This window comes from Leuciscus leuciscus (genome assembly GCF_965113295.1).
Source record: "Leuciscus leuciscus genome assembly, chromosome: 3".
Lineage (NCBI taxonomy): Eukaryota > Metazoa > Chordata > Actinopteri > Cypriniformes > Leuciscidae > Leuciscus > Leuciscus leuciscus.
In genome coordinates, this window is record NC_138727.1 from 52,470,283 (window position 1) to 52,481,999 (window position 11,717).

General features: G+C 38.2%; 1 protein-coding gene across 1 annotated transcript in view; it reads left to right on the plus strand.

The window, feature by feature from the left end:
* Nucleotides 1–11,717, plus strand: part of LOC309493633 (uncharacterized protein) — a 454,994-nt gene that overhangs the window by 373,433 nt on the left and 69,844 nt on the right. The window lies entirely within an intron of this gene.

The window sequence follows — 11,717 nt, forward strand, 5'->3', positions numbered from 1 at the left end:
TATTACTAACGCATTCTTTAAATAACAAAAAATAAATAAATACTGCGCTATTGACTTTAGACCAGGTTTCAGTTGGTCAATGGTCAATTTCAGTTCCTCAAAATAGAAACGCACCATCAATGCGCCAGAACACACCTCGTTTTCAGACCAGAAGCCCATGGCCACACAAATGGGCGCAAATGCATTTGCTATTTAAACAACGTGGCGCAGGACGTGAAAATGAAAACTGCGTCGGGCTGAAACTAGCAAAACACACTTGCGTAGCGCCTGGCGCTGCATTGCATAATGTGGTTTGATTGTCTCCCAGAACTGTCACACACATTAGGCATCTGAACAAAAGATAACATGACAGTGTTACCCAGTCAACTATTTGATCTCACAGTGATCTCACCACAAGCTCCCAGGATACTCATACTATGGCCACAATGTGAGGTAAAAGTGCACAAAGCCTAGATATCCAGCATGCATTGCAGCATGAAGCTTTTGATTGTCACCATTGTTGAGATTCATACACTGATACTCGATGTCTCTTTGTGTCTAAATGACACAGTAGTTCACATGTTTGTGTCTTACAAACACAGTTACAGCAGCCAAATAAATTGTAATGTTTAAAAGTCACAAGTCCAACTATAGTAAACACTGATCACCATCAGTTATGTCAAACTAAATGATAAAAAATATCTGTTAATTCTCAATAAGAACATCTGTAGACGTCTGACAGAAATAAAGTCAGTCTGGTTAGTAATAAGTGAAGCTGGTAATGCTGTTTGTGGAGTTGTTTAATAACCTGCTCAACATTTTGAATTCACAATGAGCTCATATATTATTGACACTGTGAGCATCACCGTATGAGAATGGTGTGATGTCACTGTGATCTACTAAAATGTGTTGACTGGATTTTGTTCCAATCACCTGGATTTGCTAATTCAGCAGGAGAGAGAACTAATTAGTGAAATCAGCTCACAGCAAAAACTCCAGTGTTAAATTAACTCTCCTGGGAGTTTATTTGGCTCGAGACTCAAGAGTGTTAAAGTGTCAAAATATGAGTGTTAAATTAACACTCAAGAGTGTTTAAGTTAATGAGCTAATTAAGTGATTGATTGAGTAATGATTGACCATTATTGAAGACACCTGATGTTAACAAGCAGAATCACTGAAGGAGAAAAATCACAATTGTAGTCACCATTATGGAGATCGGTGTTTGCTTTAGTTGGGCTAACAAACACTTATCACCATAATGGCAACTTACAAAATGAGATTTTCTCCTTTGGTGATTCTGCTTGTTAACATCAGGTGTCTTCAACACTGTTAGACTTTGCCGTAATTTTATATTTACTTACCGCAAAAAAGCAGTAAAATACCATTTATATTATTTACGGTAAACGACTGTAATATGCACTGCATTATGGGTATTTTTATGCAATTTACAGTAACTTACTGTATATGGAATTTACAGTACTTTACTGTTTACGCAAAAGCAGTAGTGCTACTGTAAATGAAGAAGACAGAATTTTTGAAGTTTGTATATGCATATTGTATTTATGTTTTAGGCATATTAAAATATCATATGATAATGTTTTATATTTTTTCCCCCCATCTTGTTCTGCTGAAGTTAAATAAAATAAATACATTTAAAAAACACGTTGATGGAAGGATTTAAAATTAGTTCTTAGTGAGAGACCAGAGTAATTTTTATATTAGCATTTTCTCCAATAACAAAAAACAACAACAACAACAACAACAAATATGTATATACACAGCAAAATCCCCAGAGTTAAATTAACTCTGCTCAGAGAACATTTGGTCCCTCTCTACAGAGAGTAAGGGCGCTTTCACACTGGCAGTTTAGTGCGGACCGGGGCACGGTTCGCATGAAAAATCGCTAATGTGAACGCTGTCATCGGACCCGGGTGCGCACTAGAGTACCGAACCCGAGACTACCTGGAGGAGGTGGTCTGAGCTCGGTTGCTCCCGAACCGTGGCGCGGTTCGCGTTAATGTGCAAGCAACACGGACTCGGGTGCGCGCTTGTTCAGGAAGTATAGTATCCCGCGCATGCGTATCACTGTCGATATCATTGTTTCCTCACACACGACAACCATGAGTGGCAGGGGAACGTTGTGGGACACTGAAGAGGTGATGTCTCTCACTATGTTGTGCATAATAGCACCAAAAAAAAAACAGACAAATTCAGCTATGCTCAGTCGAGTTGTATTATCCATGCATTTTCCGTGTGCGTTTGCGATGACGTAAGATCACTGCAAACGCACCTGGGTTCGATACAACTAATTGAGTGTGAAACCAGACCAACGCTGCGGGGTGCGCCGGGAACTAGCGCACTCGGGTTCGGACCGCAGCAAACGAACCCAGTGGAAAAACGCCCTTAAAATAACTCTGAAACAGAGTTAAAGTTAATGAGATACTTAAGTGATTAATTAAGTGATGATTTGGCATTAATGATGAACACCTGCTGTCAACAAGCAGAATCACTGAAGGAAAGAGAAACCAGGACAGAAAAAAAGAGAAACACAAGAACTACTGACTTCAGACACAGTCTTCACTGTAAAAATGAATATGAATGAATACGCTAAATCTAATCAATAAAATTGAGGCAACAGATTACAAGCAATATTATGAATTAAATTTAACAAATTAGAATTGAGTAATAATTAACCAAATTAATTCCTTAAAAGTTAACCATTTAAAATGAGTAAAATTTAAAAAAATAAATAAAATAAAAATATCGGAATAACAGACTGACGTCAAAGATGAATTAAGAACTCTTTTTTTTTTTTATTGCCAACATTGAAGACACCTGATGTTAACAAGCAGAATCACTGAAGGAGAAAACCGTAATTGGTATGTTACCATTATGGTGATCAGTGTGTGTTTTAGTTGGGCTCTCAGAAGGGAGCATTCCAAGACTTCGCGACTTCTTCATGAAGCTCAGGAAGAAAGGGCGCAGGTCTTGAAGACAGCGAAGCGCATTCCCCCTTAAGGAAACATCCGTCCAGCCGGTTGTGTGCAGGCTCCTCGGGCATCGACCACTCGAGGCCGAGGCTCGCGACGGCCTGCGCGAGCAGACGCATCAGCTCTGACTCAATGCTGGCCCTTTTCCCGGAAGGTTCGCGAGCAGAGAGAGCGGGATCCACAGAGCTCGTCCAATCATCACTGCCCGACGCCAGGATAGAGCAGCTGTCATCCTCCACAGATGCGGCTTCCTCGTCGTCATCTATGAGGGAAGCGGCGGCAGACGGCGGCCGCTGTCCGTCAGTGAGAGACCCGAGCGAAGCGGGCGGCGAAGCTGGCGGGCGAACCGGCGAGCTTTCGAGGGTTGGAGGAGGTTCCGGAACCCGCTGAGCACGGCGCTTCGCACAGACACAGTGTAATCACCATGGGAAAATCTCAGAGTAAAACTGGGAGTTGTGAAAAATATGATACACCGGTGTATTGCCAGATGAGAAGTTTATCTATGTATTATCTTTTTACTCTTTTAATTCATTTTATAACTGTACTGTACATCTTTTTTAATTGTTTTTATAACTGTTTTAAAGTGCCCCTATTATGCTATTTACTACAACACTTACCTACAACAGGTTTATGTGCATCAAAGGTAAAAAAAAAAACTGTTTAATTTCCTCATAATATACATTTGCACATCACCACATTTTTCAAAGATTCTTAAATGGCTCGTCAGATGAATCAATCTCTCTAAATCCCTCCTTTCCACATGCTACTGGCCACACAGCTCAGTTTGATCTTTCCTCAAAGTAGTGAGAATGACAGACAATCTGCATTAATAGACACAGTTATTGATAACCGTGGCCCACAAACTGATTAGCATAGGTATTTAAGGCGAGACACTACAGGTGAATAGGGTAAAAATTTTAACTAGCAGATATCACCATGATACTTTCCCAGTTGATTACCTACATTAAGATGAGAAAAAAATGTATTACAGGTTTTCTGTAATTTAATGTTTAATTATGCAAATTAGGCAATATCTAATTAAATATGTGCTACTTTGCATATATTTTAAAAAATGAAATCTGGGTATTGGATAAAGCCAGGTTAAAAATAATTTTTTCATTGTGTTCACATATTAGATGGGAAAAAAATTACAGAGGGATTTATGGATATCTACTTTTGTTATCCTGTAAATCAGAATATACTGTCAATATACTGAAATTTTTTTTGAATAAAATGTTATGTAAATCAGGCTAGGAATAATATATTTACAAATCCCTCTGTAAATGTCTTCATAATATAACTAGGTACAAGACTGGAAAGTATGGTGTATATAGGTGCTACTGAAGTGGAGATTTCAGACTTGGAGAATGAGAGAAAGGTCATTTTGAGAAAACGGGCTTTAAAGATTTATCATCAGCCAATGAGATTGCGCATTCAGCCATTTTACTTTCACGATTGGTTGCTGATAAAAAGGAAATGACCATATTTCGATCCGACAGCATTGTACAGTGAAGAGAGAGCTTTCCAGCGGTGCATGTGATGACAGGGAGCAGACAGCGATCGCGGAGTGGCAGGATGATTTACAACGACAACTTTTGTTGAATTTATGAGAAATCTACAGACGTAAACAGACAAAGTGTAGTAAAATAAAGACCTAACGGTACGTTCACACGGGGCGTCAGCGTCAACGCTTCCCATTGACTTTGAATGGGTGACGTCAAGCGTTGCCGAAAAGAATTGTGGATCCGTCTGCGGCGCTTCACTGGCGTTGCTCGCGGCAGAAGTTGAGAATTTTTCAACTTCTGCCGCGAGCAACGCCAGTGAAGCGCCGCAGACGGAAGCGTCAGCCAATCAGGATCGCTCTATGCAAATACAGTAGCCAGGCGGCAGCCAATCACGTTCATCACGTTCATCCTGTTCAAGAGCAGCAAACTGAGGATAAATTTTAAAATGGAGGAGAAACTAATTATTGCGGTGGGCAATCACCCGGTCCTTTATGACCAATCACTTTTTATGTACCACTTTTTATATACTTTTTATGTCCATGTTGAATGACAATGAAGCTTGTTGTTGAGTTCCTGTCTAATTTCATTGGCTGACGCTGCTATGACCATGGCGTCAGTGCCAAACTTCAGCCACGCCTTCCGTCAAGCGTTGACGCTGACGCCCCGTGTGAACGTACCGTAAATGTGTATTTCGGACTTTTTTTCACCAGAAGTCTGAAAGAAGACATGTTATTGAAGACAAATATCCAAAAATCTCAAAATTGACCAGTAGAAAAAAAATAATGTTTTTGCCTGCCGTGTCTCGCCTTAAGTAAGACAGTGACTACGTTTACATGCTGTCAAATATCGGGTTATGGTCGGGTTAAGGTCACTATTTGGGTTTCTGAAACATTCGGAATAACCCGTTTATATGCGTGAGTAGAGAGAGTTACTCCTGTATACATGGAATTTGTAATCAATTGGCAATATCCCGATGTAAACGGCGACGCACGGTTAGCGTCTGGACGTACGGACAATGTTAAGACGCAATGTGCGTCATTTCCGATTCTTCTTCCTGTATCTAAAGGCAACAACAACAGCAGCAGCACGCGGATAATGAATAGTTCGGGGCAGATAGCGATCGCCTTTGTTTGCGATTTCTTCCTCGCTCCAAAAGTGTGGTGCTGTACTGCGTCTCGCCATGTTTACCTCTACTTCTTGTTTACTTCCGGTATACTGCACGCGGGTTTTTGTATGCGCCGTCTATACTCAAAAGACCAAGATTCCTTGCGAATAGAACATGCGCAGAACACAAATCAATGTTCCTTTTGATGGGGATATGCCGATACGCGTTTACATGACCAAATATTCGGGTTAGAAAAGGGGTACCCCAGGGATAATATTCGGGTTTTTAAAAACCGGGATATGAGCATATCCGGGTTTTTGCCGGTGTTTACATGGCCGTGCGCGACCGGGTTATTGCTAATATCCCGGTTTTGAACGGGTTATTGGCTGCATGTAAACGTAGTCAGTGATAATGTGAGTTAGCCAGTTAGCAGGAGACCTATACAATATAAAACTCAAAACTAAGTATTTTGAACTCCATCTTCCAAGAGCAAGCGGTTTGCGAATCCTGCATTGAACTCGATTTGAGAAGCTGTTGTCAGTGAAATAAAGGGAACACAGCAAAAGTTTAGGATTATACTGCTACGATATCATGGTAAAGATGAACTTTAACCACTGATTCTTCACATGCTCGTCCTTGGGCAGTAAAAATATAACTGGCTTTACCGTCACATTGTAGAGCACAGCGTCTTCTCAACATGATTCTATCCAGCATCCACAGGGATCAGCTGTAGTGTTCGAGGGGTTTCAAGTTTTCCCTGGTGTCGGCAATATGCTAATGTTTCGTCTTGACGTCACAACTAAATGGCTTATGGCTTATGGCTTATGACTCGTTTGAAAAACGATTAGGCCTCAGAGGCCTCGTTTACACTGCAGGTCTTGATGCCCAATTCTGGTTTGTTGGCTATATTCAATTTTTTTTTGACCGTCCGTTTACATGTTTTTTCAATTGTGACCCATATCCGATTCATGTGTTTACACTTGCCATACTATCTGAAACATTGTGCATGCTTAAAGGGTTAAATTATCAGATGGACAAATGCGAAATATGCTTGACGCTAGCTCTGCGATATATGCAAAGTTCGCCAAACATCACCATGATTATGAGGCGGAGGAGGACGAAAAGTGCCGTCATTGCAGCCTGTGCATTTGCTTCAGTTATTGTGTGCAAGAGAGATCTCAGGACTGGTAGGAGCATATCGTGGCGAGCTTTAACGAGAAGCTGTGGGTCCGAAATTTTAGGATGAGCAAGCCAACCTTTGATATGTTGTGTCAATGTTTGTCCACATTCCTCTCCTACGACAACAGAACATTTCGACAGGCCATCCGTCCCTTTGCAGACGCGCATCGGGGTTGCTCTTGTCATTAAACCGCGGAGAAGTAGCTTAATGCCTCAGAAAATCCGATCAGCCTGTTTACATGACAGTCGCATAGGCTTATATCTGATTTATTTCCACATATGAATGAGGCCTGAAACCGATCTCGAAATATCTGAATGCATGTGTTTTTTTTCCTGTTTGCACTGTCATAGAACACATCCGATCTGTGTCACATATGAGCAAAAAATCGGAATTGGGTCACATTTCACTTGTAAACGAGGCCTTAGAGCTGTTACACACTACATGAAAGGTCATTTTCAAAAATTCATAATAGGGGCACTTTAATTTTCCTTGCTTTTATTTTGTGATTATTTTAATTCCTTACTGTGTAAACTTTTAATTGCCAAAGTGTATGACGTGCTATATAAATAAAACTGCCTTGCCTAATGTTGCATCACAATAAATAAATAAAATGGATGTAATTGATTGTGAGAGTGAATAAAGAATGCTGATGTACATGGACTCAAGTCGCTTTTTTGGAATTTATTAAATTTAATAGCATTCATGTAAAATATAAATAATACAATTGTGTAAAATGGGCATAATACTGTAAAATGAAATTGCGGTATGGCCATCATACTGTAAAATTAAATTGCGGTAAGGGCATCTTACTGTAAAATTAAATTGCGGTAAGGGCATCATACCGTAAATAGTGCTGCCAGTAAGTTACCGCAAAAATACGATAAAATGTCTAACAGTGAATAATGGTCAATCATCACTCAATCAATCACTAAATTATCTCATTAACTTTAACACTCTTGAGTCTGGAGCCAAATAAATTCCCAGGAGAGTTAATTTAACACTGGAGTTTTTGATGTGTGAGTTCATGGGTGGAATAAACATATAGCAGGACTTTTAGGGCCCGTCCACACGGAGACGCGTTTCGCTGTATACGTATACATTTTTTATCGTATTGGCGTTTCGTCCACACGGATCCGGCGTTTTCGGAGACTGAAACCGCTATTTTTTGAAACCGGGTCCCAAGGTGGATAAATCTGAAAACGCCGCCCTTGCGTTTTCGTGTGTACGGCCAATCCGTATATTTTGTGAAACGATGATGTCATCACACCAAGTGTCAACTAGTCAGACACCGTTAAGTCACAGCAACTACATTTATGGTTTTTCATATTGTTCAACAAAGTTCTTGATTAAAAAAGAAAAAAGAAAAAAAGAAGCTACTGTGCCTAATATTATTGTTGTATACAGCGCGCAAGGTTTATGTGCGAGCTCCAAGTCTTCTTCTCCGTTTTTAGTGTATGTCTGTGGCAGAATTACAGTGCCACATACTGGTCTGGCATGTATACTACATCGTTTTGAGTCGGTTTCAGTGGTTTCGTGTGTACGCAGATATTTCTTGAGACGACGCCGTGTTTACGGAATTTTTTTTTTGAACGGGGAAAAAAAATATTGGATAGGGAAAGCTCTGGCTTCGTGTGGATGTGGCCTTACTTTCTGACCCCTGGACTTTCCACCTCTGAAAAACATGATCAAAATCAACAGCCTACTGTTTTCACAATTGTGATTTCAGAGTCAGAACTGTTTCCAAAATCTTCTTGAGAAGATCGAGAACATCACATCACAAGTGCTCTCTGTGACTGTAAGTCTTCAAGAGAAAAATAATCAAATAATCAAACATTTGTCAGTTATATACTGTAGATAATAGATGATTGACAATACAGTGTTGTCTTATTTGCTCTGTTGACATTTACTGTGACACTGTTTATCTGATCAATAAATTAGACTGTGACCAACATTTTGACTGTGGCCTTCAACGCTTCAGGGAAGATTTTAGAGTCATCTTCATCATCATCATCATCCTCATCAGTCAGCCCAGCTGAACTAGCCTCCTATGGGAACCGTATCTTAAAAACCAGTGAGAAACTCATCTCTACATTGGTGAAGCCGACAGACATGAGTGACAATGTCAGTTTTACTCTTGCTGTTGTAGGTGAGTGGAGAAACTGTTATTATTGATGATGAAACTGAGATTATATATGATATCAGGGAGTTTATATAGTCTAGAGAGCAGCGGTGGATCACAGGTGTCAGACGGTGAGGATGATAAGTGCAGCTACAGTAACTATATAATTGTGAAGAATTACAAATGTTTTAGACAGTGTTTTCTGCTCTTTTTGTGTCTTTTGGTTCAAAGTCATTCATCATTTGGTAGAAGCTCGTCACATTAGACAGATGATTTTAAGGACATTTTGGACATTTGGATTTGGAAGCTAAACCAGTTGGGAACTGAAGCACTTGTACAGTACTTGACTATACAGTGTACTGTAAGATCTTACATTTGACCTCAAGATGACCTTACAGTTAATAGTGATTAATTTATTCTGTTAACTGAATAAATGTAAATATATGTAAACCTGAAGGGTTCATCAGAGATGAAAACCCAACAATAGTGAATATTCATTTTATTTGTTTGTCTTTTGTGCAAATTCAATGGAATTGGACTTTCATGAAAAAAGATAATAATTGTAAATAAATTAATATAGCCCATAACTGCTTGTTTGTTTTTAATCAGAGGTTCAAGTCTTCATGGTTGGACCCAATGTCAACTTAGATAAAATCCCTCGACTTGACACAACAAATTCTTCTGTGGACATTGATCTCATTGGGATCGCCAATAACAACAAGAACAACAATGAAACAAGTATGTGAGATGTTTCTGTAGGTTTGAAACATTTTAGAAAGTTATCATCCCATTACCACATAGCAACATTTTGACGCCCCAGATCCGCTGCATAATGTATTACTGACTGTTATATTATTGCTGGATCTCATGCTGCAGTAACACAGTGTTTGTGATGTGAAAATATTAATGATACAACACAACTGTTAGATTCAAAAGACATCAGTGAGTCAGTCTATTTCATGATGATTATAAAACCATCAACAGGAAACCATCATCACCTGATCTCATTTCACTTTAGCTTTCTTTGCTGCTGTAAATGTGTTTGACAAACACACTGTCACAGCGGCCAAATAAGTCAAAGATATATTAAGAGTTAAGAGCCCAACTAATGGAAACACTAATCACTGGTATGGTGACTTCAAATTAAACACTTTAGAGTTAAACACCTGTTAATTCCAAATAAAAACTTTTGTAGCACATCTGACAGAAATAAAGTTTAATCCTCCTCTGCTGTATGGGGCGCCGTTTGTGAAGTGTCTCATGCTGAAAATAACAGCAACATTTTGTCACATTTAGCTTCAAACAATGTTGTATTTAACTGGTATGAATTTTTGACGGTCACTTTTTACCACATTTACAACAATATTTGTCAACTTAGAGATATTTTAAATAGTTAAATCTAAATATTAAATGTTACACCTAAATGTTAAATGTTAAATCTAAATGTTAAATGTTAAATGTTAAATCTAAATCTAAATCTAAATCTAAATGTTAAATCTAAATGTTAAATCTAAATCTAAATGTTAAATCTAAATATTAAATCTAAATGTTAAATCTAAATGTTAAATCTAAATGTTAAATCTAAATGTTAAATCTAAATCTAAATGTTAAATCTAAATGTTAAATCTAAATCTAAATGTTGAATCTAAATCTAAATGTTAAATCTAAATCTAAATGTTGAATCTAAATGTTTCGGGTGAAACTAAATATTTAACTAATATGCAAAATCAAAATGCCGGTAACCGGAAGTGCCAAAATAAAAGCTCGAGGAGGTCAGTGTGTGTTTATAGCATGGTTTAGTGTCAAATAACGAATAAAAACCATCTCATCCGAGGAAATGGACTCTTGGACATGGATTATCGTGATAATAACTACCTAAAATAATAAACACATTTGGAGAAACTGTATTTGAAGAGTAGGCTAGCGTCACTTTTATGAAAAGTGTGGGACTTATGACCTGCAGCCATAATACGCTGATTTCACGCAGCCGTTATTTTGAAATCGAAAGCGAGGCTCCGGTGGGAAGAAAACCGGAAGTGTCGCCTTTAATCACAGGAGAGTCGTGAATGCGATGGCGTATTGTTGTGTTTAATGATGTTGTGTCAATTCTAAAAATGTACAAACATTTCTTTCATACTTTAGACTATATAGCCTACAGTGAAATTCATTTATAAATGAAATAAAATTTTTATATATAATTCAGAATGTAAAAAACGAAGCAGGAATGAACTATATACATATCCTATATTGGATATTAACATCCAATAGTGTAAATCGCGGCAGCAGCTTCAGGTTGGTAATCCAAGGCATTGTTGTTTATCTTTACTTCCGGGGTTTTTCCCACCGGAGCCTCACTTTCGATTTCAAAATGGCGGCTGCGTGAAATCAGCGTATAGCCAGCCACGAGGGGGCTCACTTTGACTGAATGTCATGTCATCACTCTCATCACGAAACTCTACAGTTTCTCCAAACGTGTTTATTATTTTAGGTAGTTATTATCGTTATATTATCGTTATTATTATGAGATGGTTTTTATTCGTTATTTGACACTATAAACCATGCTATAAACACACACTCGAGCTTTTATTTTGGCACTTCCGGTTACCGGCATTTTGAATTTGCATATTAGTTAAATATTTAGTTTCACCCGAAACATTTAGATTCAACATTTAGATTTAGATTTAGATTTAACATTTAGATTTAGATTTAACATTTAGATTTAACATTTAGATTTAGATTCAACATTTAGATTTAGATTTAACATTTAGATTTAACATTTAGATTTAACATTTAGATTTAATATTTAGATTTAACATTTAGATTTAGATTTAGATTTAGA